This window comes from Marmota flaviventris, chromosome 4 (genome assembly GCF_047511675.1).
Source record: "Marmota flaviventris isolate mMarFla1 chromosome 4, mMarFla1.hap1, whole genome shotgun sequence".
NCBI classification, from domain to species: domain Eukaryota; kingdom Metazoa; phylum Chordata; class Mammalia; order Rodentia; family Sciuridae; genus Marmota; species Marmota flaviventris.
In genome coordinates, this window is record NC_092501.1 from 4,738,173 (window position 1) to 4,755,468 (window position 17,296).

The 17,296-nt window shown below is 53.2% G+C and overlaps 1 protein-coding gene across 1 annotated transcript in view; it reads right to left on the reverse strand.

Annotated features, from left to right (window-relative positions):
- Ptpre (protein tyrosine phosphatase receptor type E) overlaps positions 1-15,045 on the reverse strand; it is a 131,143-nt gene extending 116,098 nt beyond the window's left edge. The window contains exon 1 of the mRNA XM_027929927.2: positions 14,845-15,045. The gene's annotated coding sequence lies outside the window, so the exon portion shown is untranslated. The remainder of the gene's footprint in view (positions 1-14,844) is intronic.
- Positions 15,046-17,296: the final 2,251 nt, after the last annotated feature.

Sequence of the window (17,296 nt, forward strand, 5' to 3'; positions counted from 1 at the left end):
AGCCTAGCCACAAGGTGGCAGTCACCTCTGCCCACCTGCCCATCATGGTTAGAAGCATCTACGCCTTGGATGATGACTGCATCTTCCCGACTGGTGACCCTCTCCAGTTCCTCCCCTGCTCCTCTGTGCTGTGCCCAGGGCTCCTTTAGACACGGAGCCTGTGTGAGACCTCGTGGAGCAGAGGCTACTCGGCTCCAGCCTCCTCTCCCTGCACTCGGAAATCCAGGAAAGGTGAAGTCAACCCCATGAAACAGAATAGAATATTTCTGCTACACAGGCCCGCGGAGGCCCTGACAGGAGAGATGCGTGTTGAGGGTGAACTTTCCACGTACAACCTGCCCCACACAGCGAGGCTGGCCGCTTCCCCACTCATCCATGCAATCCATTCTAAGTTCTTACACATGCTCTCCTTATTTTATTTTTTTCATTGCTGGGGATTGAACCCAGGGCCTCACACTAGCTAGACTCTACCACTGAGTTACATCCCCAGCTCTTTTTATTTTACTTTAATTAATTAATTACTTGCAGTGCTGGGGACTGAATCCAGGGCCTCATGCTTGCTAGGCAATGGCTTTGACCCTGAGCTCTGTCCCTGACCCTTCTCTCCTTAAAACAACCTTGCAAGTAACAGAAGAAAATAAATCCACGCTAGTTAAAAATTTTAACATCCTGTACTTTCTTCCAGAAAACAGTTACTGTTGGAGAAACAAAAATGAAACCAACTCATTGTTTTTCTTACTCAACCTGAGACCCTGCAAGTGGTTATCTATAAATGTGTAACATTTCCCTCATTGTGAGCAAAAGGGGAAATGTAAATATTGGCTACATTGCCTCCAGAAGATGTCACATATAGAGAGTTTTGATCTTAAAAGTAATTGACTAAGAAGTAGTTGTTCTCTAAAAAGATCAGCTGCTTCACAAAAGGGTTATGTACAACATCTAAAATGTTTTAGGTTGAGCCACTGCATACAAGGCTCCGTGTGAGTTAGCATCACTTTGCAGGTATCTGTTAGGACTATAATACCAGCTACACTCGCAGCCAAAAATAACTCTTGGGCTGAGTGCAGAGCAGACAGAGCCAAGTCCCTCTTGCAGGTTGCCCTCAGCAGCTTAAACCCTTCCTATTGGGGGCACTCTTCACCTTTGCCGTCAGTGGTCCAAAGTGCTCCACCCTTCAGGGCAGGACCCTGTACCCCTGTACCCTGGATGCTCTTGCAAGCCAGACAGGCCACACAGATGCCATCCATAACTCCTGCCCAACACGTGGGCCCTGCAGGGTGGCACACAGGTCCAGGGATGCTTTGGAACCACTTGTAGGAAGGTCTGCTGGCCTCAGAGGCTGTAGATCACAGGCCACATCCTTACCAGAAGCTTCCTGTGGCAGGTCCTTCACTGAGGCTCAGGCTGCTGGCTTTTGGGCTCCTGTCCATTTCCTGAGCCTCATTTCCCAGCTCAACTGTTGGTTCTGAGAAGTGACCAGTAGCCACGTGTCCAGTTCCATTCTCTAAGAGCCACAGCGGGTACGATGCTGCCAAGAGCCCCACTGACACACAGAGAGGGAGGGAATGAGGATTCCTCACCCACACCTACCTGCAAGATGTCGGTCATTCTTCCCTGATGAATAGGGCCAACTTGCGTAACCCACAGGATACAGCAGAAACACAGGAATGTGACTTCTGAGGCTAGGTCCTAAGGCCATGGTGGCTTCCTTTCTCTGGGGAAAGCCACATCTTATGGATGTATCCACATGGCCACGAGCTGAGCCCTTCTGCCCATAGTCAGCAACAGCTTGCCACCATGGAAGGGGAACTTCCAACCACAGACAGACCTACAAATTGCTGGCTACGGGCGGGTGGGACGGGACATCGTCAACCCTGTTCTAGAGCTCAGAAACTGAGACTGCTAAATACCATATTGGTGGCGTTCATAGGAACAGCCCCATCAGTACCCAGGAATGTGCATTTCCAAGGGTCTCAAGTCTCCCTCCAAATGTCTCTGCTTCAAATCGAGATGGTACTAGGGCCACACTCCCTTGCTTTGCTCATTTGTGACCATGGCTGCTTTCCAGCAAGCTTAGCCACCATCGTTTAATGCCCAACGTTCTCGCTCGGATCTGGAATGTCCGCCAAAGTCTCGTGTGTTGGAGGCTGGTCCTGAGTGCAGCAGTGTTCAGAGCTGGGGCTGGTAGGGAAGTGATTGGGTCATGAGGACTGTGACCTCATCAGCAGAAAAATCTACTGATGGATTCATAATTTGAACAGATTTTGGGGAGCTGGTGTAGGAGGTAGGACCTAGTTGAAGACTACGGGCCCCTGGGGGCATGCCCTTGGCGGACCTATCTTGTCCGTCGTCCTCACCCCATTCCTGGTTGCCACAAGGTAAGCAGCTTTACTCTGCCTCCCCCTCAACCCAGAACCACTGCCGCACCACGGGCCCGGAGCAACGGGGCCAGCCAATTTCCCACGAAATACAACCCAGCAGGCCCTGGTCAGTCATGCAGGTTTTTATTACTTGGGGCACCTAAGATTGCACGAGCACAGTGAGGGAGGGTAGCATGGGGGCAGGCGGCGGCTGTGCCTGACGGTGAGACCCTCTAGCCATCCAAGGTCACTTGACCCTGTGTCTTCGGATCATCCTGGCTTCCCTCCCTGAGCTTCCTTATGAAAGCAGTCATGCCTGCGGCCCGAGGCCTGTCCTCACTGAGAGCCCAGACTCTGTAAAAATGCTCAAGTGTTCCTCAGACACCCACTTCCCCAGAGACATCTTGGGCCTCACACTGTGGTCGATTCTACGTCTCCGCATTGTGACAGCGTTTAAGCTCAATGAGCCTTGTCCTCATCATGGAGATTCTCCTGCTTAAGTCTTCTGCAGGGACATCACCCCGTGGCGCTTTTCTGATCCAGCAGGTTCCATGCCAGGAACTGGGCAGCAGGAAGTGAGTGCAGGGGATCAAGGGACCCAGTCTCCTTCTTCTCCTTTTGAACACTGACCCAACATTCCAGAGAAACCTACAAGTGAGATGTGGGGTCTGAACCCTCCATGATAGAAAGACGGAGTCTCCCACACTGGGATATCTTCATAGGATTTTTCTCAAAGCAAAATCTCTCTCGGGAGCCCTTGAGACCGATTCAGACGATTTCCAAATCAGGAGCAAACGGGCAAATTGTTCCGTTACTTGGTCCCTCCCCCAGGCTCAGCACTCAGTGGAGGGTAGAATTAGTGGCTGGGGCCTAGGTCAAGGTGTCCCTGCAGCACCCTGGCGCTGGGCCCACGGGATGGCACCAGGTCCTCCTCATGTGATAAGGCTCTCTCTGAGCTTGGACAACAACAGGGAGGAAACACCAGGCACTTTTTGGACTTGCTCCTCTATTACTCATTTCAAAGGAATGGCATGGCAGCCGCTGTGCCAGCTCAAGTACTCTTCAGGCCTCTGCCCAGGGCAGGAGTGTGGGGAGGGGAAAACGGCAGAGGCATGAGGCCACAGTGGCCCCAGTGGCCCCAGCAGCCACTGGGGTTGGGCTGGGTCAGATCCTCGCTTGGCCCACTCCAGTCAGCCCAGTGGTGGGGGGCTCCCGGAAGGGAAGCCCTAGCCAAGCAGTGAAGTGCATGGGAGAACAGGAGAGGGTGGAGGGGAGGGAGGAGGGAGCAGGCGGGGCCAGGGTGAGGCCCCCAGACCAAAGCCCTCGGCTGGGACCTTGCTGCCTGCTCTCTGGCCTGGAGTTCTGATCCCATCATGTCCCCCAGGATGGTCCCCTGTTTGTCCCAAGCCCCCCCTAACAATGCAGGGACTCATTAGGGCTGAGCTCTGCAGAGCCAGCTTTTTGGGAGACACCTCCCATGGGATCTGGGGGCAGACAAAAGCCGGAGCTGGATTCCAAGTGCAGAATCCCAGGCAAAGAATTCAAACAACTGGGGGTCTGTCCACCGCTGCAGGCCCAGCAGAGCAAAGGTCTCCTTTCTTAAGTGAATGTGAGTACCAAGGCCGCCCTGTGGCTGCCCCGAGCCTGGAGGCCGTTCCATCATCACAGCTGTCTGCTAGACCATATCATCTGTGGAGGGCCTCGATTGAAACTGACAACTCGTCAAGGGTTGGTCTCTCAAGTGCTTCCCGCTAGTAACTCCTACAGCAAGGAGAGGGGCACAAATGAAGTGGACGCACCTCACCAGGAACAGATGTCCTTGATTCAGACTCACCATGGCCCCTTCCCTTTCAGTCTCAGCCATCAGAGCAGCAGTCTGCCCAGCGCAGGGCATGAGCCAGGCATCAATGCCCCTCTGCACCTGCACCTTGTCCCTCCTCCTGGCCACCCTTCTGTTCCTCCCAGTGGCAGAAAGTCCTGACCTTATTCTTGGATCCTTGCAAAAGCCCCTGGATTTCTCCACCTTGGAACCACCTGGGAACTCCCTGGGGAGCTCTGTGAAAGGGCAGGCCTCCCTGTTGAACTTGGAGCCAATCATGAGAGCAAGGCCCAGGGCTGCTCTGGAGTCACTCTGGTGACTCTGAAGTCCAACCCCAGAGCCTCCCCTGGCTCCAGCCCTGTGTCTGCCCCTGCCCCATCAGACCTCCTTCACCAGAGCCCTCATCCTCTCTCAGCCCCAGTGAAACCCCCACATCCCTCCCAAGCTCCTACAGCCCCTCCTAGGCTCTCATCTCACTATCCCAAAGTGAGCCTGGAGGCCACTGGCTGGTCTCTCCTGACCCCTGCATGTAGCGTGGCCCCCAGCCCCACACACAGGCACCGTTCCTCCATCCTGGCGATTCCCTTTGATCTCTGGTGCCTCAAAGCCTGGGTACAAATCCCAGTCCTGGGGCCCACGACCCTCTCTGGGGCCCACTTCCTCCTCTCTGCAACAGGCCTGTTGCCATTCTCACGCGGAGCTGCTGCTGAGCTAGCCTGTGAAAAGTACTTGGAACACCACATGGGGTTGCGTTGATTGGGAAAGGCTCTCTCCTTCCACGGGGAAGACAGGTTGTGAGGTCGCTGTGGGGTGGGGCCCGTGATTGCTGAGGTGAGAAGGCAGGGCCCAGGTTGTGACATCCCACCACCAGACCCAGCTGCTCCTGGACCTTCAGTTGCCTGAGGAATGAGGCCCCTTAGGCACTGAGTGGACCTCAGTCCTATCTCCATCCCTTACTCTCCCAAGATCCCTGACTAACGTGGAGCCCTGCCCCCACCAGCTGGTGTGGTGACAGCACACACACCTTCTCTGCTGAGGTCCCTGGAGAGAGCAGGGCTCCACACTCAGGTAGGCTCTTCAGGGGACTTTCCCACAATGGCCCCTGGAGACTATGGTAAGTCAGACATGGACTGGTCCTTCTGCCTGCCACTAGGGCCCCCCACCTACTAGCCCTGGTGAAGCAGAGGGGGTTGCAGGGCCACGTGGACAGTACACATCACCAGTTCTCTGGGAACCTGTGTCCTGGTTGTGGACATTGAGAGTCCCCCTCCGTGAGACGGCAGCAGGAGCTCCTCAGAGGCAGGCCCGCTCTTCCCAGAGGGCCAATGGCTCTTCCCAGGGAGCCTTTCCTGCCCTGACCAATCACTTCTCTTGTTCCATGCACTCTCTTACCACCAGCTAAGCCCAGCACAGTCAAACAGCTGAGCGGCTCCCACCCAACATCACCCTAGCCAGGAGCTTGGGGCAGTCACCCTGGCAGAGGCTGACTGCTCCAACTTCCAAGATGCTAAACCAACAACGAAGTCACGCCCTTTTTAAAGGCATTTGCCAACTGCTACCACACAGAAAAGGAAAAACAAATGGCTAAGTAAAATAACCAGGACTGATGTCACTGACTTCTGCCCCGCATAGCCCATCCACTCAGGATGTGCATTTGAATACAACAAGCAATAAATCATTTGTTAAACAAAAGCACGCTGCACACAAGACATGCACATGCTACTGCCTGCTGAGATTCCTCCTAGAAACAATTTGCTGGGTGGAAACCACACCCAAAGGAATAGGCCGAGCACAATTTAGGCCCAGCAGACAAAAGATGGATGCGTTGCAGCAGTGGGGTAATCATTTCTCACCTTGAGGTGCTGCTCAAGGTGGGAATGCACTTCCTCTTAAGCAAATACCCTGGGCTTTTGCCTGCTGGACGCAGATGAGGGGGCCTCCTTTCCTGAGGCCCAGCAACACAAGCAGTGCCTAGACTCAGGTCGGAGGGATGAGGGCTTAGTCTGCCAGCGGCAACCTAGGACAGGAACACTCAACCCCTCGGTCCCTGGAGCATGCAGTAGGACCCTGGGCAACTTATTTTCCACATCTTGTAAAAAACTCTGATTCTAAATAGGAAGATCAAATCATTCAGCAAACTTCCCTGTAACATCTAAAACAAGAAGTAGAATTGGACTCCGGTTGTTGAAAACTGAAAGCAATGGGAAAATACCTGATTCGTTTTGTTAAAACATGTGGAAGGTCATTGAGAAAATAACTAAAAATGAGTAAAAGTATTTTCTTTTTTAAAAAATTTGACAGCCATGCCTTTCAGGACTCCTTCTCATCAGTGTGCAAAGCATTTGAGTTTCAGAGCACATGAACTTGAGCCAGCTATGGGTCAGACCTAGGAACTCCCCTGCATGGACGGGTGGGCCCCTGGGTAGGCTGGATTCGCAAGCTGAAGAGAGAAAATGGATCTTTCATCACTGTCATTTGTGACCACCGTGGCTTTCAAGGTTTATAGTTTATAGTGCAAAGGCATCCTCAGTTAGACTCCCTGCGCCCTGAAGGAGGTGATTCTCGCACATTCCTGCTGGGCCAACTGCTTGACCTTTCCAAAGATGGCTCTTTCTTGAGAAACATCTGTGTTCCCCCAAAGCCCAAAGCAGCTCTTCCTGAGGCTCCCACTCATACCCTGCCATAATCCTGGGCCTTTATCCCGCGGCCTTCATCGTGGCCCAACAGCCACAAAGCCCCCCCTGCCCGGCCCCCCCCCCCCCGCCTTGTCTCCACAGCATGATGTCTCGCGGTCTGTCACAGGTGCTGCGTTCACTCCTTCCAGAACTTTCACGCTTCCACACAGATTTCCTGCATTTACAAAGGAAACTTAAAGTGTGTGCTTCTAGTTAGAGTCCTTTGGTGAGGACCTCAGTCAGCTGCCAGGGACAATGCAGGTGACACCACTTGTCCCCACCAGAAGGCAAAGGTCAGCACATGCAGCTTGGTGAGCCCAGAAGCTTTGCAATGGGAGCAGGGAGACCTCTCAGGAATCCATGTCCCTGACGCACAGCATCATTAAATGGTCCAGTCCATGTCACTTAGGAATATTGTCTAATCCCCAAACATGCATATTGTAACCCAGGTTTAATCCTGATTGGAAAAGGATGAATGTCAGCCCTGTGGAGCACGGACATGGTCACCCCAGATTTGTACCAAAACACTTTTGCTGCAGTTGGACAGACCCCTTCCCTACTCCCCGTACACCAGCACAGTAGCCGGGACAGTTGGCACACCAGCAGGCCGTGCCTCACCCTGCAGTTGAGCGTCCTGATGCCCTCTGCAGGGCCAGTCCAGGCAGAGGCACACCTGGAACCCAGGGATTTTATGATGGGGTGGGGCAGGCATGACTTTCTTGGACCTGTAAAAACTGTACAGATGTGCATTTTCTACAGAGGGAATCATGGCATTCCTTAGAATCTTAGAAGAAGCCAATCTTTTTTAAAAATATTTTTTAGTTGTAGGTAGACACAATATCTTTATTTATTTTTATGTGGTGCTGAAGATCGAACCTGCTGCCTCATGTGTTCGAGGTAAGCGCTCTGCCACTGAGCCCCAGCCCCAGCCCAAGAAGCCAATCTTAAACAGGCTAGGAACTGCTGGTCCCTCAGACAGAGCCCAGAGTCCTGGATGCCATATCAGGGCTTGCAGAATCCCAAAGACTTTCCCTCTCTCATGCCTATCCCCTCCAGCCCTGGAATCCAGCTCCACTCAGACAGCTGCTCTCCCCAGCCAGGACACATTACTTCTCACTGCTGGGCCAGGACTCGGAAGCTCCTCTGGCTGGAATGTTCCAGCCCTGTCGGATGCCAGGAAAGCATCCGAATAAACCCAGGCTTCTCTATTTGGTGAAGTGCCCCAGGCCCCACCTCACAGGCCCATGCCACCTGCTGTGTCGTGTCCTACCCCTGCATCCGGCCTTACATATATCACTCTCTGGAAGGGGCAGGTTCTGCCTCCCGGTGGACACTCGGCAGGGTATACACTGTGGGTACTCCGTAAAGACTTGGGCTTTCCATTTGTCTCTTCAATATGATCTTACAGACTCTGCTCACATTTGATGAAAACCAAGAAAGATCCTTGGAAAGAATATTGTTGGCTAGCTACGAAGAGGACTGGCTTGGCTCACTACAGTACAAAAGTATTAAATTCCTGGCTCCTGCCCTTTTATATTACACTGGGTCAGAATCAGAACTTTGCTTAAAGGAATCTAAGTGGGTAGACTGATAACATCACCAATAGATGACTGAACTCCAGCTGAGGCTTGCAATGTTGGCAAAAAGTAATTGATTGAATTACTGATGCACTTAATCAAGGGCTGCTTGGAGCTCGGGAAGGAGGATGCTGAGTCAACGAGGCTGGGGTTACTGTTTCAGAGAGTTCTCAGTCCAGCACGCAAAGGTTTAGCCGTTTTTGCAAGCCATTTTTAGGACTGGAAAAACTATGCCTAAAAAAAGTGTTAATCACAAGGAACAATTTGACCAGCGGCAACGCAAGTTTTGAGATGACTGAAGGCGGCTGGAAACAGAAGTTTCCTTCTGAGAAGTAAACTTTACAGTGAAACCAAGACTGTACAGGAGTTTTATTTTTGCTTATTTAAGGAGCCGAAGTACTTTATTCTCTTTGGAAGAGCATTTGCATGCTTCCTATTCATTAAAGTAAGTATCCTAAGGCAATACTTTGTTGGCCCAGATCCAGTTACTATAAATCCTTGACTGAAATAAAAGGACACAAATATTCTGGCTTTTTATTAATTTACCCTGATTTCCTTCCCTGTAATTATGAGAAAGCTTCTGTTTCAGGGGCTCGAGGTGTCTGGGCTGGATTCTGTGCCTGATGCCAGCGCACATCCCCCATAATCTCTGGAACTGTCCTTGGCCATGCCTGGCTCCTTCCCTCCCACCCCCATGTGCCAGGACACAGGGCTCCTGTCCGGGGTGACAGGGAATATGAAGGCAAGCCTCCTCGGATGCAGGAAGGCAGAGGCTGGGCATTTCTCTCCCTTGCCCTGCTGAGTGTAGAACAGGAGGAGGGAAGTGCACGGAGGAGAGGGAGCCTGGGAGAAGCCGACTGCTGCAGGAAGCACTGGTGCTAACACTGACCCAGAGCTGGTTTCCCCGGCCTCCCTGGTATCTGGACAGCGGCAGGAGCATTCTGTACCAAGGACTGACCTTGTCTCCAGGGGGGAAGCCGGAGGCCTTCCCACCTCCAGTCGCCCATCTTACCCCCAAAACAACCCAGCCCTGGGTGGGGGAGGAGTGCCATCTGTAACAAGTAGCCCTAGGGGGAGTGACATCTGCAACAAGAGCAGGGCCACCCAGGGGAACCGCCAAACTGACGTCTGGTGTCCGCCAAATCCAATGGAGCCTTTGTCCCCTCTCTGTCACCTAGCACCCTTCCCACCACCAACAGAGAGAGGGTTGTCACCAGGACTCGAACCCCAGCTTCCCTGAGGACACCCAGTCCTTTCCTTCTCGTAGAAGGATTTCTACCTGTGCCACACTCCCACTGCAAAATAAAAAGCTTTTTCCCACGATGAGAATTTCAAACACACTGTCGGGTGAGGTGGAGGCAGTGTGGGAGGGAGGCCCCAGGGCCAGGCATCAAATCATGTAGGTGGGTGTCCAGCTTTGAGGCTGGCCTCTTTGAACAGGAGAAGAAAGGAAGGCTGGAGCTCCCGACGCATCACAAGGAACCACGGGCTGCGCTGTGCCGGGAGGGCACAACCCCACACTCGGCACGCACTTGTGCTGGTGGCTTCAGGGTCAAGGCCAAGGCTGCTGAGAGCAAAGAGCTCTGCAGAGGAGACTGATTAAAGCCCCATTGTAGAGACACAGTCTGAAAACACCAAGTCCTTTGGAGGGAGAGACAAAATAAAAGGCATAGCACGAAGGCCATTTAAAATAATACAGTGTAATCAAGCAGCTATGTGACGGGACACATGAAAATCTCAGTTGGACAAGAAAAATGGAACTAATTTTCTCCCTAGTACAAAAATCCATGACTAACGTCCAGCTGGAAACACCCAGATAGATTTAAGGACATTAGTAACCAAAGATGGTGTCTGCGTTTATGGGACAGAAACCAACTGCATGCCCTGAGCATAAAGCTGGAGCTCAGGTGGCCCCAAGCCCGTGGTGCAGTCCCACTGCCCTGGCCCTTGGTGGGTGCTGCCACGCCTCTTCACACGCCCTCCACCCAGCCTCATGGTAAGCCATGTGGCAGTCATTTCCTGTTGAAGACTGGAGTCACACTGGGTGGGGTGGGTGTCTTACCTTGCCCAGAGCCCATGACCACAGACCCCAATCATCCCCACTCCTCTGCCCCAGAGGGCTGTTCCCCAGACCCAGGGTGTGCCGCCTCCTGTGGAAAACCAGTCCCTCCCCTGGACTTGCTCCTGTTATCCGGTCGGGTGGGACCCTGGCTGGGAGAGCCCTCTGCACTTGGCAGCTCTCCTCCTACAAGGAGGCCTTCATCTATTCATTGCTCCACTTCACACACCAGAGTGTGCTCTGAGTCCAGGCACCATGTGACCATCCATCCATCCTGGGTGACAGTCTTGCACCTGTCCAGGGCTCACAGCCAGCCCCTACTGTTCCTGTGCTAGCCCTTCCAGAGGCTTAGCTTCAGTATTGCCAGAACCCAGAAACGGGTCCAAACAAGTGTTCTCATCAATTCTCCTTTTTTTTTTTTTTAACCTAATAGACACTGACATCAAAACAACTGCCCAAAACATGTTGGGCTTTTAGTCAATAACCAAGGACCCATTTTTTTTTCTTTAAAGTTTTCCTCCTCCCATGGGGTTTATCTTTTCTCTGGGAGAAAGACCTCTTCACCCCTTTTATTCCTTGACATGATACACAGTAATAGACCAGATTAAATTCTTTCTCAACTGTATTTGAAAGGGACTTTAAAACAAATGTCCATCGTTTAAAAATACTTTATTGGGTCCCTATTTCCCTGGGAATCAATATAAAAGGATATGTTTATTTGTTTTTCTGGAATATATTGTTAAGAGATTTTATTTCATAAGCTTCATCAACCCTTTGAAGTATTTATATAGTTGAAAGAAAGACATGAGGCCTAGGATCTGGCAGGGAGCCGGCTGCAGTAAGAGTTCAAAGGCTGTGAACCACATCAAAACTCCCCAGTGGGACACCTGGACAGGCAGACCTTGATGGGTAAGATTTGGGGAGCAGCAGCCAGAATCGAGAGAAGAAAAGGAGGCTGGCTTGGTAATCCCCAAACTAGGGATCTCCCAGCCCACATCCGGCAGCAGCACACCCCTCCCCCCATCATACACCTGCATCTGCTGAGAATCAGCAACATGTCACCCACCCCTATTGCCTTGGGTGTGGCTGATCTAAAATCCCAACATCTAGAATACTGATTATCCCCCATGCTTCTTTCGTGGGGAAAACAAACAAACTGCAAATGACAACATAATGAGAAGTTAACCCTCCAAAATAGATCTTTGATATATCTGGGGTCTGTCCCTAAAATTCACAGCATGCTAACCACACCCACCAGCCTGCTCTCACTCCGTGGAGAGCTGGCATCCAGAGCAGAGAGAAACGTGGAACAGGGTGAGGCTCCAACCTTGGATCCATCAGCACACTGTCGGTACCCTTTCTGGGCCAATGGCAGGCAGGGTGAAATGTGGTCACTGCCCTAGAGCTGGGAGAGGCTCAGGGGTGGCCTAGAGCAGCCCTCTCCACTGAGGTCAGAACAGCCAGCTCTGAGGGGCCATCCACGGCTGAGTGCTGAAGGCTCAGGTCTGGACTCTGCTCTTAAGTTGGTTCCATACGCCTTTTCCTGGATCGTGCTGCTTCTTAGTGCCGGTTTGGTTCACTTTTGCACTACCTCCCACCCATCCCAGTTTAATTCAGGTCACAAGCTCAGCTTAACGAGCACTTCGAGTTGCATTTCTGCCTGTGGATCACTAACACTAGTGTTGACAGTGCAGGTTGAGGAATGGATTCATTCACAGAGCACAGGTAAGTGATAGCATTATGAGATGAAATATTTAATTGTGCAAACTTCACATAATAATTCAGATTATCATGCAAAAGATAAAATTATCTAACACATCACATCGTATTGATTTGGATGTATATGGCTGGCATATAGATCCAAATCAAACTGGATGGCATACAAAAGGCAGAATCTATCTATTAATATGGATTTGGGCTTTGTTCATTTATCCATTTAAACCTCACTGGTTTTTAACATGTGCATTGCCCACTGTCAAGTGTTTTGGGGACCAATAGCTGCAATTTACTGGGTGATGGCTGCAGGCCTTATCCTTTTATGTGCCACTGTTCCTCTTACAACAGCCTTCCAGAGCAGGGATGAACAGTCCCACTATGGAGAAGACAACAGTGGGGTGTGAATGTTGAGTCACTTAGCCAAGGTCATGGCAGAGCCAGGATTTGAATTCATGCCTGAACCCAAAGTGCAAGCTTTGAGACACACCCTCCATGACTGCTGTTGACGAATTGTTGGGACAAGCCACCAAGCAATCAAAATAGAGTCCAGTAAGTACTTTAGGATAGGCACATATATCCTTCTGTGGAAACAAGAGGAAGAGAGATCACTCTTGGAGGGACCAGGAAGGCTTTATAGAGACTGAGACATCTGAGGTGGGCCTTGAATATGGGTCGGAGTTCTTATATGAGAAAAAGGGAGAGCAGGAGGCTGAGCAGCCTTCGTCTCCTGGGATCTGGAAAGTAGGGGGCTTCAGGCAGGGACGAGAAACACAGTTTACCAATGGAAATGATGCCTTCACCTCTGCCATCGCTCGCTGCTGCAGCCCCCCGTAGGAGGGTCACCCCTAGGACTCAGAGCTTGGGACCTTCTCCAGGCTTCCCTGGATGTGGAGCTGCTGAACCCAGTGCATGCTTGCCAGGTGTTCCTCCACGGAGGGAGAGGCAAGTTCTGCACCTGGCCGTACTGACCACACTCCCTTTGAGCCTACTCTCACTTTGTCCCTGTTTGCCTCTTTGGGCAACATCACACACAGCAACCCCTCATTCACCTGCCACAGCTGATTTGGCCAGGGATGAGGGGGACTATATTATTAAATCTAAGACCATTTAGACCCTTCCAACCACTAACTAGCAAATACCTGGTCTTTTACGATCAAGTCTAGGTCTAGCTGTGTGCACACATGGGAAGTCTGTAGGGTGGGGTGGGACAGTGCAGATTCTCGGGCATCATCCCAACCAACAAAGATCTGGGCCCTGAAATTGGTCAGGAGCAAGCAAGGGCTGGGTGCTGCTTCAGACCTTCTGACTGGCAGCACACTCCCTACCCCTTGGTACTGCTCCATGCCACCACCTGGCCTTCTGCTCCCCACAAGCTTAGAGCCTGTACTCAGAAGCCCAGCCCCCGCCCTATTCATGCTCCCAGCTCTGCTGATTGGCAGAGGCTGAGGGGCCCTGGTGTTCAGAGCCTGCAACGCCACCTACACCAGACCCTTTCATGCTTTTTGCTGAGTCCCCAGTTTTGGAAAGACAGCCCCCCCCCCCCACACACACACACATATAGTTTAAATGGCATGGGTCTTTATTTTGCAAGAGGACTTCATTCACCCCTGCAAAACCTTCCAGGTCAAGGGCACCTGGGTCAAGGGCAGACCTGACTGGACAGACACAATAATTTCTAGAAACATGATCCTTCTTTGCCAATTTTCCTTCAACTCAGCCACACGCTCTTGACTACAACACAAGCTTGGGGCCATATTCTTTCCCTGAGTTTCTTGGATAGCTCTGATAGAGAGGTCCTAAGTCAAGACAAAGCAGTGTGCAATTCTGCAGGTGTCACTGTCTAACCTTTCTAGAAGGATTTATCATGCCTGGAAGGAATTTAGGTCAGGTCTGACCAGGTCTCTGGTCTTGGCTCTGCCCCACCATCCTGTGGGTTGCCCAGCCTTCCCCAGATGGTCTCCGGGATCACTGTGGGATTGGCATCGCTGACCCCTGGCTCTAGGAGCTCTGTCAGGTCACCCATGGACATTGCAAACACTGGTGGTCAGGCCTTGACCACCTGCCAGGGTCTCCCCGGGGTCTCTGAGCCCCCAGTTTACCCTACTCTGCCCCCTCCTTAAAAAGGCACTGGAAGACCAGCCCAGCCCCGAGAAGCATCCTTTCAGCGCCCCCAGCCCCGCCCGGACTTGTCGCAACTCAGTCACTTTCTGGAAAGGCTCCAATCTCAACCCTGTGCGCGCAGCCCTCAGCACACCCGCTGGCACCCCTCTTATGTCGACTGCGTTCACACGCGTCGCCCTGTCACAGTTCCCCTCGCGCTGTCGCCACCCTCAGACTCACACGCTCTGCTCCTGTTTACCGAGAGGGAGCGCGAGAGCTGCCGATGTGATCGCCAAGTTGGGCTGGGGACTCAGGGGGAGGGGACGAGTCGCAAGCCGGTGGCCGGGGTCGCTTGGTCCCCAGCCGCCAGCACCGGGCGCGCTTCGAGGGCGGCAGGGACCCGGCTCGGACCCAGCACCCCGGCGCGCACGGTCGCCCGCGGCGGCTCCCGGGCGGCGTCCCCGGCCTGCTCGGGCGGCCCGGGGCACACGCCACCGCAGGAGCGCACGGCCACTCGCACGCACCGCGCGCCGCTCACCTCGGGGGGGCCGGTGCTGTCGCGCCGATCGCGCCGCCGCCGCGGCTCCGCATCTCCCGGGCGTCTGCCCGCCGCCCTCCGGGGCGCCCCGCTGTCCCCGCCGGGCGCAAAGGAGGGTCGTGGGGAAGCGTGCAGGCTGCGGGGTCCTGGAGCCGCTCCCGACGCCTCCTGTCGCCCGCCGCCCGCAGCCGAGCAGGAAATTTGTCCGGCCGGGTCCCGCCGCCTCCTCGGCTCCTCGGGCTGCGCTCCGCGGCGGGGGCGGGGGCCCTGGCGCTGCGAGGAGCGGGGGCGACGCCTGGTGCCCGGCGCGAGGAGCGCACCCGGCGCCCGCCGTTCCGGGGCTGCGGCCCCGCCCGCCAGGCAGGGCCTCCTCCGGGCCCTGGAAGCACCCAGGCTCCCAGGACATCCGCTTGCTCAGGCTGGTGTCTCTCAGGGAGCCCCTGGCCCTGCCACTCTAACCCGACCCAGGGGCATATGCGGAGAAGACAGGGTGTGACAGGAACTCATATCAGCAGGAAAGGAAAATCAAGGACCTTCCTGTCCAGCCTAAGCCCTGGGCACCAGGAAGTGGCCTTATGGCTGGTACAGGGATCCCGGTAACACTCCTGGTTGGGAGAAGTGAGCAGAGCCGTGGGCATAGCACCCTCCTTTCTGAAAAGCAAGTGAGGGTTCCCTTGTGTGGTAGGAGAGGGCTTGGGGGTCACTAAGGCAATTTTTGCAAAATTGAACACCAAGAAAAGCAACACAGAAAAGGTCTGCGCCTGCTATTTCCAGGGATTTTGTTCCTGGTGATTTCATTTAGGTTTTTTTAGAGAGATTTCAGAGAAAAGAAAATTCCATCAGAGGGGCAGAAAGGATACCAAAGCCATGTGCCCATCTCAGTTGTGAACCTCTGTGTCTTGTCCTCCAGGTTGGGCCCAGGCCTGGCCTTCATGAGGGATGCTGTTATCTGTCATAGGGACCTTGCTCCTCAGGGTTGTGGATGAGAAAATGCATGAGGGGATTTGTTTTGTACCCCACCCAGCATCAATAGCCAGCAGGTAACTCTTGGGACAATTGGGGTCTGTTCAGACATAGCTGCAAACCCAAATATGGGCACCTGCTGGTCAGCACCTCCACATTTGATCTGCCCAGAATGTGACTCCCCTTCTATAAGGTGCAAACAGCTGTGAAGCCAGTGGAGAACCTGAGCTCAGTCTTCCTTCCCTGCCCAGTGCACACCTGTCCTGGAGGCCTGTCCAGTGCTGTAACACCAGCCAAGTGTAGGTAAAAGCCCAGCTTCAGGGACCTTCCTCCCAGCTCAGCTCCTCCAGGCTCTCCTGCCATCTCAGACCTAACTTGCTCTTCCTCTTTAGTGACACCTACTCGACCTTCCTCCCCATGGTTGCCTTGGATCCATCTCCAAGTTACTTGTCCCCTCTCTTTTCTCACTGCCTTCGCCTCTCCTATAACTGAAGTGTTCCCACAACTTCGGACCCATGATTGAAAGTCTCATTCAGAATAAAAGCTGACTGCAGGGAGGCGCTGCCTGAACTGCCCCTGCTCCAGCTGTGCTCCTTTCCTACCCAAGCCAGCTTCTTCTTGCCTGGGGCCTCTTCCCTTCTCGGCACCCTCTTACCAGTTGCTCTCTGAAGATGGCCACACCCCTTCTCTCTACCTCAGTCCTTATCATCATTTGGGGTTATTTTTAGGTTTATCTGCTCCCTTGGTGTCAGTCATTCTTTCTTCCCTGTCCTCGAGGCTGAAAGCTGCAGCAGCTGGGGCTGTGCCTGTCTCCATCCTCTACCCACCTTGGCTCCTCACACACCCCACAGCCTGGAAGAGCTCAGGGAGTGTATGTGGGCTGGGAGAGCAGAGGGAGCCTCAGTAGGCCACCTTGTCACCCTCTCGAGCCTGTTCTCAAGCAACAGCCCTGGTTGGGTGGGGCCAAGTGGCCCAGTGACATCATCCAGCTCTGAATTTTCCTGCTGCTACAGTTGCTGCTGAGCCAGGCTTACGTACCAGAAGGCAATAATTTCAAAGCCTGATAAGCACAGTTATGCTTGTTAACACTGCAGGGCTGGGGAGGCTGAGACTGTGATCCAGGGAGAACGAAGTGTGCTGCCTTCCTGAGACATCTGCCGTTGGAGTGAACAGCCTTGGGAGCAGGAGGATGAGGCAGATGGCTCTTTTCTTCTGGTAATAGCCTCCCTGTTGGACCCCAAAGAGCCTTCTAGGAATGAAGCAATGTTCCTTAATGTCTCTAACGTCAACAGACATCGTGGCATGCAGATGTGTCACAGAGACTTATGGTAGGGTCTTATGGGTCCTGGAATGGAAGCCCTTGGACTCTTCTTGGCCATCTTCATTTCTATTCTTTGCCTCAAGGTCCTTGCTGCTTCAAAGTCAATTCCCCCATGCCCATCCTCAGCACCAAGGCCTCTTGCCATCCAGAACACCTAGCCACCTTCAT